We start from the raw sequence: 11215 nt of genomic DNA, 5'->3' as shown, positions 1-11215 counted from the left end.
AACAGTAAGAACTTAGGTTCAGAAAAAGGTAGATATAAAGAGTATTAAAACAAGGTCAAACTCCAGTTCAGCCTGGCTGAATCTGTGACCTCTCAACCTGACTTCACATTTTTTTTCTCTTAGCCGTAGAATGTCTTCCCTATCTTCCTCAGAATGGTTCTGGTAATATTTGAGTTTGTAATTCTAACACCTTATTGAAATAGAAACGATTTTGGTTCAGGATTTGGCCATAGGATTTGAAAAATACTATTTTTAAAATTCTGAGTATCTCTGTGGAGTGGTATCACCAGAAACTTCATTTTAAACATTCCTCCAAGGCCACACATTTTTCTGGGCTGGGTAACCTGGCAAACAAAACTCTGGAGCCTGATGTTAGGCCACCCCTTCCGAGAACAGTGGAGCTGTGGTTGAAGAGCCTGCCTTCAGAAACTGCAGACTTGTATCTGCTCTCTGCGTCTGTGAGTAAATGGTTATTTCCATCCCGAGTTGCCAAGAAAATCATAATCACCCTTATTTGACAGATGGTCACTGGATAGCAGTGAAAACAGGTACAGAGGAAGCAGAGGAAATGTGAAAGTCTTTCAGGAAAAAAACCCAAAAAAGATAAGTAAAGAAGAAGCACTACTCAAAAATATAAATGAACAGTGTGGAAGGGGATTCTCTTTAAAAGACTGCAGCTCTACTGAATGTGTTCATTTCAACTCTGTCTTGATTCCACCACAAATCTCTTAGCACAGGTAAAGTATCAGATGTTTAAGGACTGTCCCTTCTGCCAAATGCTCACCATCAAAATCACTTTTGTAATTCTGTATGTTAAAAAAAAGACAATATTTAAAAGCTGGCAAGCAATTGGGTTTAAAAGTCTGCAGGATAGTCACATACAATGCTTCAAGTGGTAGCAAAAGTATAGAAAAAAAAAAGGAAAACGATTCTTTCTAATTATTCGCCAGTTGGGACACCATGTTTCAGACTCTGCAGTGGATGACATGGATGGATATACTGGAGTGAGACCAGCAAAGCTATCAAGCTGGCCAGGATGCTGGAGCACATGACTTGCAAGGATTGTCTGTGAGCTAGGTTTGTTTGGCCTCAGGAGAAAAAGAAAGTCTGAGAATTGGTGGCTAGCCACAGCTACATAATGAAGATAACATAAGGAGAACAAAGCTAGAAACTTTGTCAAGAAATGCTGGCTAGATGCTAGGAAAAACCTTTTCATCATGAGTATGGTCAAGCAGTAGGAAAGGTCATCAGAGACAGCTTGGTATCACTTTCCTTACAGATACTCCAAATTCAGTTGGACATAGCCATAAGCATATACTAACTGGACTTCTATTCAGCAGGAGTCCAACCAGGGTTCCTTCAGATTGCCCATACAATCGAAACTATTCCTTGGTTCTAAGTGTTAGCATTCACTGTTACAATGAAAACATCAGGAAAGGTTTCTCAGGTCTTGGTTTCGGATGGAAAGACAGAATCCATTGTTTCATTTGAATAACTAACTGTTTAATAGTTAGGTGCTATTTATTTGCAGACAGTTCAATGCCTATGACAGGCCAGAAACATAATGGAATTGAAAGTAAGGCAGATGTTGCTGTGCATATAATCCTGAGTTTTAAGCATTACTTGTATAATTTGTGTTAGAGATATTTTGTATTGTCTTGAAAACAATCTGTTTCTTGATCTGGATGTGAATCATACAAAGCTGTTGGTAGAATTTTTTTTTTGTTTGTTTGTTTTCTTTGATGAAAACTCTTGCTTTTTTTCTTCATGAAAAAGGGGGAAAAGAGAATTAAATCTGTTTGGGAGCACAGGAAACACTTTAGCTGTATTATACTGGCTACCTGAGGATCCTACTATGAAATGGAATTCATGTTTATCCAGAGTTGTTACAAACCTCCTGAATAAAAGCTCAATTCCTAGTCCTCCCCAGGGATTTCCACTGCTGAATACCACCACAGACCAGGAATTAATTTAGCCGCACATGCAAAGGGTCTCATCACAGCTTCTCATATATTTTCACTTTAAGAATGACCCTTTCCAAGTTGATACTCTATTCTATCCCTAAATTCTTACAAACCTACAATATTTAATAATTAAATTAGCTTACATGTTTTTGATTGAATGAACAAAAATATGTGCTTCCTCTTAATGTATTTTTCTATTTAGAAACCAGAGAAATATTAAAGACTCAAAGGACATTCTGTGATAGTGTGATATTGTGACAAGCAGAGCAGAAGAATCTGCAAAAATCACCTACCTCATCTTCATGATGTGGGAGTAAGAAAGGAACATGTCTTAGAGAGCAGTGCAGAAAAGCCAAGCCGTGGGATAGATACTTTTACCAGGTTCTTCATAGCTGCTTGAAGCAGCTCTATGCAAGACTCTTAAATGAATAGCAGAAAAAAAAACAAGCCTAGCTCTTGATTTAGGAGTGACGGCAGCATTAGAATTTTGGTTTTATCAGTACCACTGAGTTCAACAGTAAAAGCAGCAGGAGGAAGCACAATGGAATCAAATTCTATTTCAGATTTTCTTGATGTTTCAGAAGTCTGTGTGGGGTTTTAAATGTTGGTTGTGGTAAATTTTCTCATTTTCTGATTTCCTCTTAGGTTCCTGAGTCATCTTCTAGCCTAGTCACTGAGCTTTGGTGCAGACCTAAAATCAAAAGTTCTTTTTCTTTCTCTTCTTGCACTTGACTACTTTCAAATCAGATCAAAATGTATACTGTCTCTAAAAAAGGAAAAGGTAAAAAAAAAAAGAAAGAAAAAGAAAAAAAATCACCACATACTTTATTCGTTTAGATATTTTTTGAAAGAAAAAGCTTTGGAAAATACTATTTGGGATTTTTCCTTTCATGAGAGTCTTTTACAGTAAGTGTTTTTTTTTTTAATAGTGAGAAAGTGTAACACAGTACTTCTTGAGACTCTGTTAGCTTCATGTTTTTCCCTACGTTTTTCCAATTTTTTCTAGGCTTAAAAACAAAAGAATTTTGTTCAGGGTTTCAGCTGTTAGCTTTGCTTATATGCTGCTGTTGTACAAGAAAAGCTACAGCATGCAGAATACGAGTAGTTGTCAGTCATTGCAGAGAGATGAGAGACAGAAAATGTGGAGAAGACAAAGGAACCTATTTTGGGGTTAGTTTTGTTTAGAATTTGGGGGGGTTTGATTGTTTTGTGGTTTAATGTTAAAACAGACAAAGTATGTGGTTCATAAAATAACATCAGCATTATATAAGGCTGAAAGATAAGTGATGACAAACAACATTGCTAGAAAGCTCTGCTGGTCTTTATCAAAACATTAATAGTTAAAAATGAACAAATGTAGAAAAGCAAAGACAGACCACTCAGGATCAGGGTGGAGGAGCCTGGCTGGTGTTAGGAGGTTGGAACCAGAAAATCTTATGCAGACTAATGGGAGGGAGGGAGTAGATAAGCATTATCCAATTCATTACTTCAAATTGTAAAATTAAAAATACCAAGTTGTAGTTTATTATTACAACCTCTGCTTTCAGAACAATTGATTCTTCCTTAATATACAACTCTTTTCTGGCTTTACAACCGTTCCTTTTTTTAGTGGTTACTAGTACAATACACTCCACCTTGCAATATTAAAATAATAACTAGGAAAATTTCATACGGCAGTGTTCAAGACCAGGTTGGACGAGGCCTTGGGTGGCATGGTTTAGAGCGAGATATCCCTGCCCATGGCAGGGGGGTTGGAACTTGATGATCTTAAGGTCCTTTCTAACCCTAACTGTTCTATGATTCTATAATGCTGAGATGTTCTTGCTCTTCAAGTTATGTGTTTTGTCACTATTTCTGTTGATTAGGTTTACTGCCAATGCACTATTATCATTATTATTGTTGTTGTTTTGTTTTAAAATAATCATTCCTTTGTAATAATTGCTATGAAAAGAATATATTAGGCAAACACTAATGAATGGATATATGGACATTACCTTGGCTGCTACTGCGTGTAAGGAATCTGTTCAATGTTGAAACTTCATTACTAGCAGCAGTTGGAAAAGCTTCTGTTAAAAAAATCCATACTAGTGCTTCACAAAACACTTTTTATGAGGACTACCTCATTTTCAGCTAAAACATTAAAATGTTTATTTGGAAAAACAAATTTCAGTTCTGCATTTTTGAGAATTTCTCACCTCTTTCCCTCTTTTTCTCACTAAAAATGCTGTAGGAAGAGTCTCTATAATTAACCAATTGTAACTTAAAAAAATAAATTCAGTTAAGAGTATTAAAAAAAACCAACAACTCTGAAACTACTTGGATTTGGTTACATTTTTGTTTTTCTCCACAGGTGGACGAATTCTGTGATTAAAGGCATGGAGGCCAGGCAGAGGACATGGAAGAGCTTTTGGGGGAACTTTGGGGGGAATTTTGGAACTATGAAAACTAATTCAATTTGAAGTGCCTCTTAAGTGCCCCCCTAATAAAGCTAGACTCAGTCTCAAAGAGTTATAATGAAATCACATTTTTCAATTTTGCAGACAGCTTTTTTTTATAACAGTTGCACATTTTTTATTGATTAGAGTCATGCTGTGGCCATACCAACTCTTCACATCTGCAGAATGCTTAAATGAAAGAAGCAATTAGAACAGAAGTGGTCAGCAAATTTTCTTCCTTACTCTAACAAGCCCCATTAAAATATATAACTGATGTATACCTGAGAGCATTCTTACATGATATCTTATATTTTACCACTCACTCTGGAAGATTGGTTGGAGTTATACAACTTTTCTAGGATTCACAGCCATTAGCTACTCTTTTTCCTGACTTACATTGAACAGATACAGCACTTATGGATGAAGGATCTTAAATTTCACTTTATTTCTCTTTCACCATGATATGCATTTTAATCTTTTATAAAATAGATCATTTGAGTAAAGTGATGGTCTGAAGTTAAAATACACTTGGAAACCAATCTGTAGATATTCAACAGGTTAAAAAGGTGTGTTCAGGAGCAGACTGGGAGTTCCTATGGTCTTAAAGGTCGGCTATTTTAAAACTTTATATGCAAAAAGATGTATGTGAAAAGTCAGCTGTATTAAATTGTGATTCAGTGGCACCATAAGCTTTCAGGCTAGTTGCACCATAACATTCAGGGACAGAAACTTACAAAATTCTGGTAGACTTGGAACTGTATATGGTGTGCTAGAGATGAGTGAACATAAAGGGTAACTTTCCCTGTTGTTCTAGCAGAGAGAGAAACAGAAGAAAACAGCGATATAAACAGGACCTGAGGAAGGTGATGAAAAATCTTTTTAGATTGCTTTGTAGTATTTTGTCTCAGCTATAAAATAATGTAAAATTTCAACTAAAAAACATCACCCTGGTAGCAGCCATACAAACAACAGCAATTTTCAAATGCTGCTTTTGTAATGATGTGTCATTTAAAGGTCAGAAATGTGATTCCTGCATAAGCTTTGTTGAATGTGATTTACATAACAACATGAGACTCTGCTCTTAGGTTATAACAGGCTTTACTCCTACCAGGGACAACCAGGAGCCCGCACAATGGTCCTCAGACTGAAATTGTGCAAAGCAAACAATTACTATAACAGCATAGTGAAAGACAGAGAAATGCAGAAATGAGGTGAAAAGTGTGATGGGAAATTGCTTCCATCTAGTATTTAGGAAGGTTATAGATTGCATTAGCTGCAATTCCTAACGAGTATTTTTGTAAACCTATGAGTTCTTGTACAATACAGATTTTGACAATTCCCATAATATAAAATGGCTCAAAGTACCATTACAATCAACAGTCATTACAATCAACTGCAGGAAATGACAGGAAGATGCTGAAGTCTTTTCTGCTGGTTGTCATTCACTGAAACTGACCTCAGACCATTTTTTTCCTTGCTGATTAGACCATCCCTTACTGCAGCCAGAACTCCAATTTGGTACAAAAGAATAACATAGTAATTCTTTGTTGCTGGGATTTTTTTGTTGTCTTGTCACTTTATGCAGACTTCTAACATTTTGCCAGTGACAAGAATACAGATCAAAGCTGTTCAGGGTGTTTTAATAGATTTTTGGATGCTGATTGACTAGCACTGTCTTTGCTTATTTTATGTCATTATAATTACAAGCTGAAAAAAAAAGAAAGGACAGCCTTGCCTCCAAAAAGATGCTAACAAGGACATTCTACCTGAAAAAGCCCACAACTTCCCCCCTTCTCTGCCGCCCTGAGTTGTCACACTGCAACCTGCTACTCCCCTGGTTTGCAAACATTGCTGTTGTTGTGTGTGAAAACAATGTAGTAGCAACAGGTGTGCCTGTGACTGGCTGTTGTATTATGCTAATAACAGTTTCTGCAAACTGGTATTTTATTTGCTTATCAGTAGTCTCACATTTATCTCTGTGAAGGTAGCAGGCAAGACATAACTCAGTACAGCACAGTACAGTGTTCCCCCAAGCACACTACAGAAGGGTAAAAATCAAATGAACTAAACGGAGCTACATGCTAGATTGTGTAGTCTAGCACTTTTTTGCTAACAGCAGAGTTATGCAAATGCAATTCTGTTGTTCTCAGTGAGCTTAGAGTAAGTGGGAACAGAACTGGGAATTTCAGCTCTAAAAATGGAGTTGGCTGTTTTACCTTTGCAAACATTACAGCAGAGCTTTCTTTGGTACTTATCTGTTGCAAATTAATTGCTATTATGGCTCACCACTGGATTAGAAAAAGCAGCTGGCTTGAAAGAGCAGATGGTGGGAAAAGTCTGAGTTCAGTAAATAATTTTTCTTTTTTTAATTTTCCTTCCAGTGGATGATCAAACATTAAATAGACTTTAACTTTTCAGAAGCATGGGTTTGTTCATCAGTAAGTTGCACATAATATATGAAGATGTATTATTACAATTATGTTGGCTTTATCACACTAATGTAAAACCCAAAATAAGACCTGGATTACTTCAAAAAAAGACTTCCTTACAAGTGTTTTGAAACATCTAATTACCCATCTTTTTTTGGGAAAGGTGCTGGGGGGGAGGGGATATTACATTTATAGCAGAGCAGCCAGATAAAGTGGACAAAGCAATGCACCTTTCTCATAAAGGCAGTAGTAATGTTAGCTACTTATGTGCTCTGTTGGCATCATTTGTCTTAAACCTGCCTTTCAAGAATGTGAGAAAGTTGTAGAATGGCAGAGATCCCTTCTGGCAGTTCTTGTTTCCATTAGGTCCTTTTTTAGGGTTTTTTTTCTGAGAAGAGAAAATTAATTTCATCGGATCCATTTCATAAGTAACGATATTCAGCATCATGTTTTTGTTCATTTGTTATTTCTATAGCTAAAAGACCATAGTTAAGGATCCTAGCTAAAGGGACAGAATTAAATGAAAATTTATTTGAAGCATCTTTCCTATTCGTTAGCACCTGCCGAATGAGTTACGGGAGTAGTCATATTTCTTCAGCAGCAAAACATACCGCTCCGTTTAAAAAAATTATGAGACAGCTGTTGTCTCTGGAGTGTATGTGTGCAACAGAAATTAGCGCTTTAACTCTTATGTGATTTCTAGAAGATGATTGCCTAGAAAGAGTGTGTATTCTAAAGTAAAGGCTGGGCGCTATAAGAGTTCAAGGAGGATTCAAGGAGGATTTTGCATGATTCCAGGAAAAAGAGGGAAAACACAGCGTCTACCTTGGATATCACTTCAATGGCTTCAGCATGTGCTCTAAAACTGTTGGTGGAAATAGTAATCTTTTTGAAAAGGTAAGTGTAGCAGAAGGTAAAACATAACAATGGCCATTCTGGCCTCTTCTTGGCAACTGCACTCACCTGTGGCACTGGCCTCAGTGTCAGCCCTTAGCAGAGCTAAACGGCATGTAGTCTTTTTTATTTTTTTTTTTTATTTGAGTGTATTATCATGCTTTCAGGAACATTTTCAGTGAAATTAAAGTAATTGTACTTTTTGCATCACATTTCGTCATGAAAACTGAAATAAAGTACATGCTATGAAGATTTTGGGGATACAATCTGTAAGGTACAGCCATTGGAATAACTACTGCATGTGAGCATATGCTTAGTTGTATTATTAAGAGAACTCGATACAATGTTGCTGTGCTCATATTTCAGCTTTTGGATTTGCCTATTTCAGTGTAGGAACACTATAAACTGTACTGTGAAAATTTATGCTTGATAATACTCGGTTAACAGAACGTGGTACTTTCAGATTTGACAAATACTATTTTTTGTAAACCATCACCTGTGAAGAAAAATAATAATTTTTATTTTACTTGAAACATCTCAGCCTTCTTTTCATGGGAATCTACATTGAGTGCAGGTGTATGGGCAGCAGGTTCCATGCTGAACACCAACAGCCTTATGCTTTTATTAATTATTTTTTTTTGTCTTGTGAGGCATTTAAAATTTTCGAGGGTGTAAAAGGCACTTCACCTACCTGGAGATTATTAGGTCTAACCAAAAGGGAAGTATGTGGCAGCAGGGTATTTGAGACTGTAACAAGGATAGTTCCCATCCTTTTTGTTGAAAGGGTTAGTCTAAGTTTCTAATTTAGGACTGCTTTTTGTACCTGGACTGTTCATGTATTTCCATTTGGTTCTCCTGATTGAAAGCATTTATATTGACCTGTATCTGACAAGCTTCTCAAGGGTCAGGCATTCCACAGTGGGTCAGACACATGTAACTTTTAGACCAAATCACTTTGGTACTCTCTGCAATATCCTCAAAAGGCTTTTGAAAGCTCTGATGCTGGGTGCAGCTGCCCTTCTATTAAGCTGTGGCAGCTGTAAAGAGATCACACTACCTTTATCCTGCTTGTTCCCACCAGCAGTTCAAAGCATTGACCACAAGTGCAATACATGCATCCAGGAATTCTAGTATACTTTGCAGGTGTCATGAATTAAAGGGTTACCTAATCCAGCTCAAGGACCAGAAAAATAACAAGGGACAGAGCAGACCTTTAGCCATATTCCCTGTTGTTTAGTAACTTGTTTACATACACAGAACAGACTTCCCCTGTTTCCATGTGTGTGAAATACAGTTCAATGCTTGTTTTGAACTGGATCAACCAAGCCATTGCAATCATAAACAGCAGTCTAAAAAGATTACAGACATCTAGTCAGTGAGATAAGAGAGTTAGAAAAAAATCAATGATGCTGGTAATGCATTATACCATTTGCATTTCTTTTCCAAGTGAGCACCTTCACATGGCAGCAGGCAACTCACATTCAGAATAATTTCTACAGTATCTAACAAAGCATTTCAGATTTCATAATACAGATACTTAAAAGGGGGAAAAAACAACAAACAAAAACAAAAACTAAACCCAAACAAAAAAAAAACAAACACAAAAAGAACAAGGAAAAAAAAAGAAAAAAGAAAAACACACACAAAAAAAACTCACAAGAAACAAAATAAAAGAATAAAGAAAAAAAAAGAAATTTGGTTGGGGTTTGTTAAGATAAAAGTTCATTTAGTGTAGAATGTGGGTTTGGGTTGGTTATTTTTTTCTTTTTTGTGTCAAATGACTGAGTCGTTGCTGGAATTTTTGAACGAGAGTGGTATACTTGCATTTACAAGTATCTTGATGAAAATGTGCAAGTCATCCATTCTAGTCTTTAATTCTTCCTGTTGACTATACACAAATGGTATCTAAACAGATTGCTTATTTTCATGACCCTCTGTACCATAAACATGCAAATTAAACTGTTTTGTTGTACTTCTGGGAGGGGCAGCCCAGAGTTCATGGCTCAAGGAAAGCAGACTCCTCTTATGAAGCACAGATTAGACATAACATGGGAAACAAACAAAAAATTACTTTTTCTTTCCTACTTCACAACTTTTGCTTGGCATACATTTCTGAGATTTCTTTTGTACAACTCTTTCTTTAGCGTGTGTATGAAATTTTTAATGCATCCTTTTAAGACCTAGACTTTCCAACGACAATAGCTCTCCTGAGCATGGTTTTAGTTGTGAAAATCGTATATCTAGCTCCACTGTAGAGGAGGTTAGGAGCCCTCAAGCCCTGTTAAGACAAGCAGCAAAATAGGGTAGGTATGGGGGAAAATTACCCCAAAACATGTAGAACTACTGAGAATTAACAAAGAAATTCCTACATATAGCTCCAAGTTATATTTCATTTTTTCTTTTCTTTTTTCTTTTCTTAACTAAGAAAGAAACAAAAAATCATCAACAATTAGGAATTAAGAATTTACTTTTCCATACATTCTAATGCAATTTCATATTTTCCATGTATAGGACAACAAATATGGCAAAAGAATACCAAATGTTATACATAAATACGAATACATTCAGTGAAAATTTGCCTAATTTGGAGAATGCTTTAATCCTCAGTAAGTCAATGGGCGGATATTCTTGTTTCTGTTACAGTACCAGTATTTAATCTCCACCTTATATGATTATCAGTTGGATATAATAAACCAGATTTTTACCTCCAGGATAGGAACTTTGTTAGCTTAACTGTTTTCTTACAGAGTGTGTGTAAAGAGAATTCTTGGCTTCATAACAAAAAAACCCATAACATTCATCCCAGAATGGATCCAGAGAGATCTGATAGAAACTTGCATGCAGAATTTAAGGCTTTGAGGATACACAAAATTCTACCTTAAAAGGCACCTTTGTGGGTTTCATATGACTAAACATCAGCTGAGAGTCAGTTTCAACGTACAACCCACAATTTATTTACCCTTAAGAGAAAGGTTTTGAAACAGAGGTGTAGAATTACTATTCATAATAAAATGCACCTTATAACATCTCTTAAAATTTGTTAACCGACAGCTTATTCATCCTGCACCTGCCTGGGGAGAGGGTGACAGACAAAAAGAGAAGGGAGAGGAGAGGGGAGGAGAGGAGAAAGGAGAGAGGAGAGAGGAGAGAGGAGAGAGGAGAGAGGAGAGAGGAGAGAGGAGAGAGGAGAGAGGAGAGAGGAGAGAGGAGAGAGGAGAGGTTGCCCTGACTCTTGTGTGAGGGTAATCCCAGGCACAGCTACAGGTTGGGCAGAGAAGAGATTCAGAGCAGCCCTGTGGAGAAGGACTTGGGGGTGCTGGTTGATGAGAAAATGAACATGAGGCAGGTTCAGTGTTCACTCGTAGCCCAGAGACCAACCGTATCCTGGGCTACATCAACAGAAGCATAACCAGCAGGTTGAGGGAGGTGATCCTGCCCCACTACTCTGCTCTCATGAGACCTCACTTGGAGTATTGTGTGCGGTTCTGGTGTC

Source organism: Neopsephotus bourkii, unplaced genomic scaffold, assembly GCF_033783945.1.
Source record: "Neopsephotus bourkii isolate Nb327-2 ecotype Australia unplaced genomic scaffold, CSIRO-AGI_Nbou_v1 NB_1727, whole genome shotgun sequence".
Classification (NCBI taxonomy): domain Eukaryota; kingdom Metazoa; phylum Chordata; class Aves; order Psittaciformes; family Psittacidae; genus Neopsephotus; species Neopsephotus bourkii.
Note: the sequence above shows the minus strand (reverse complement) of the source record.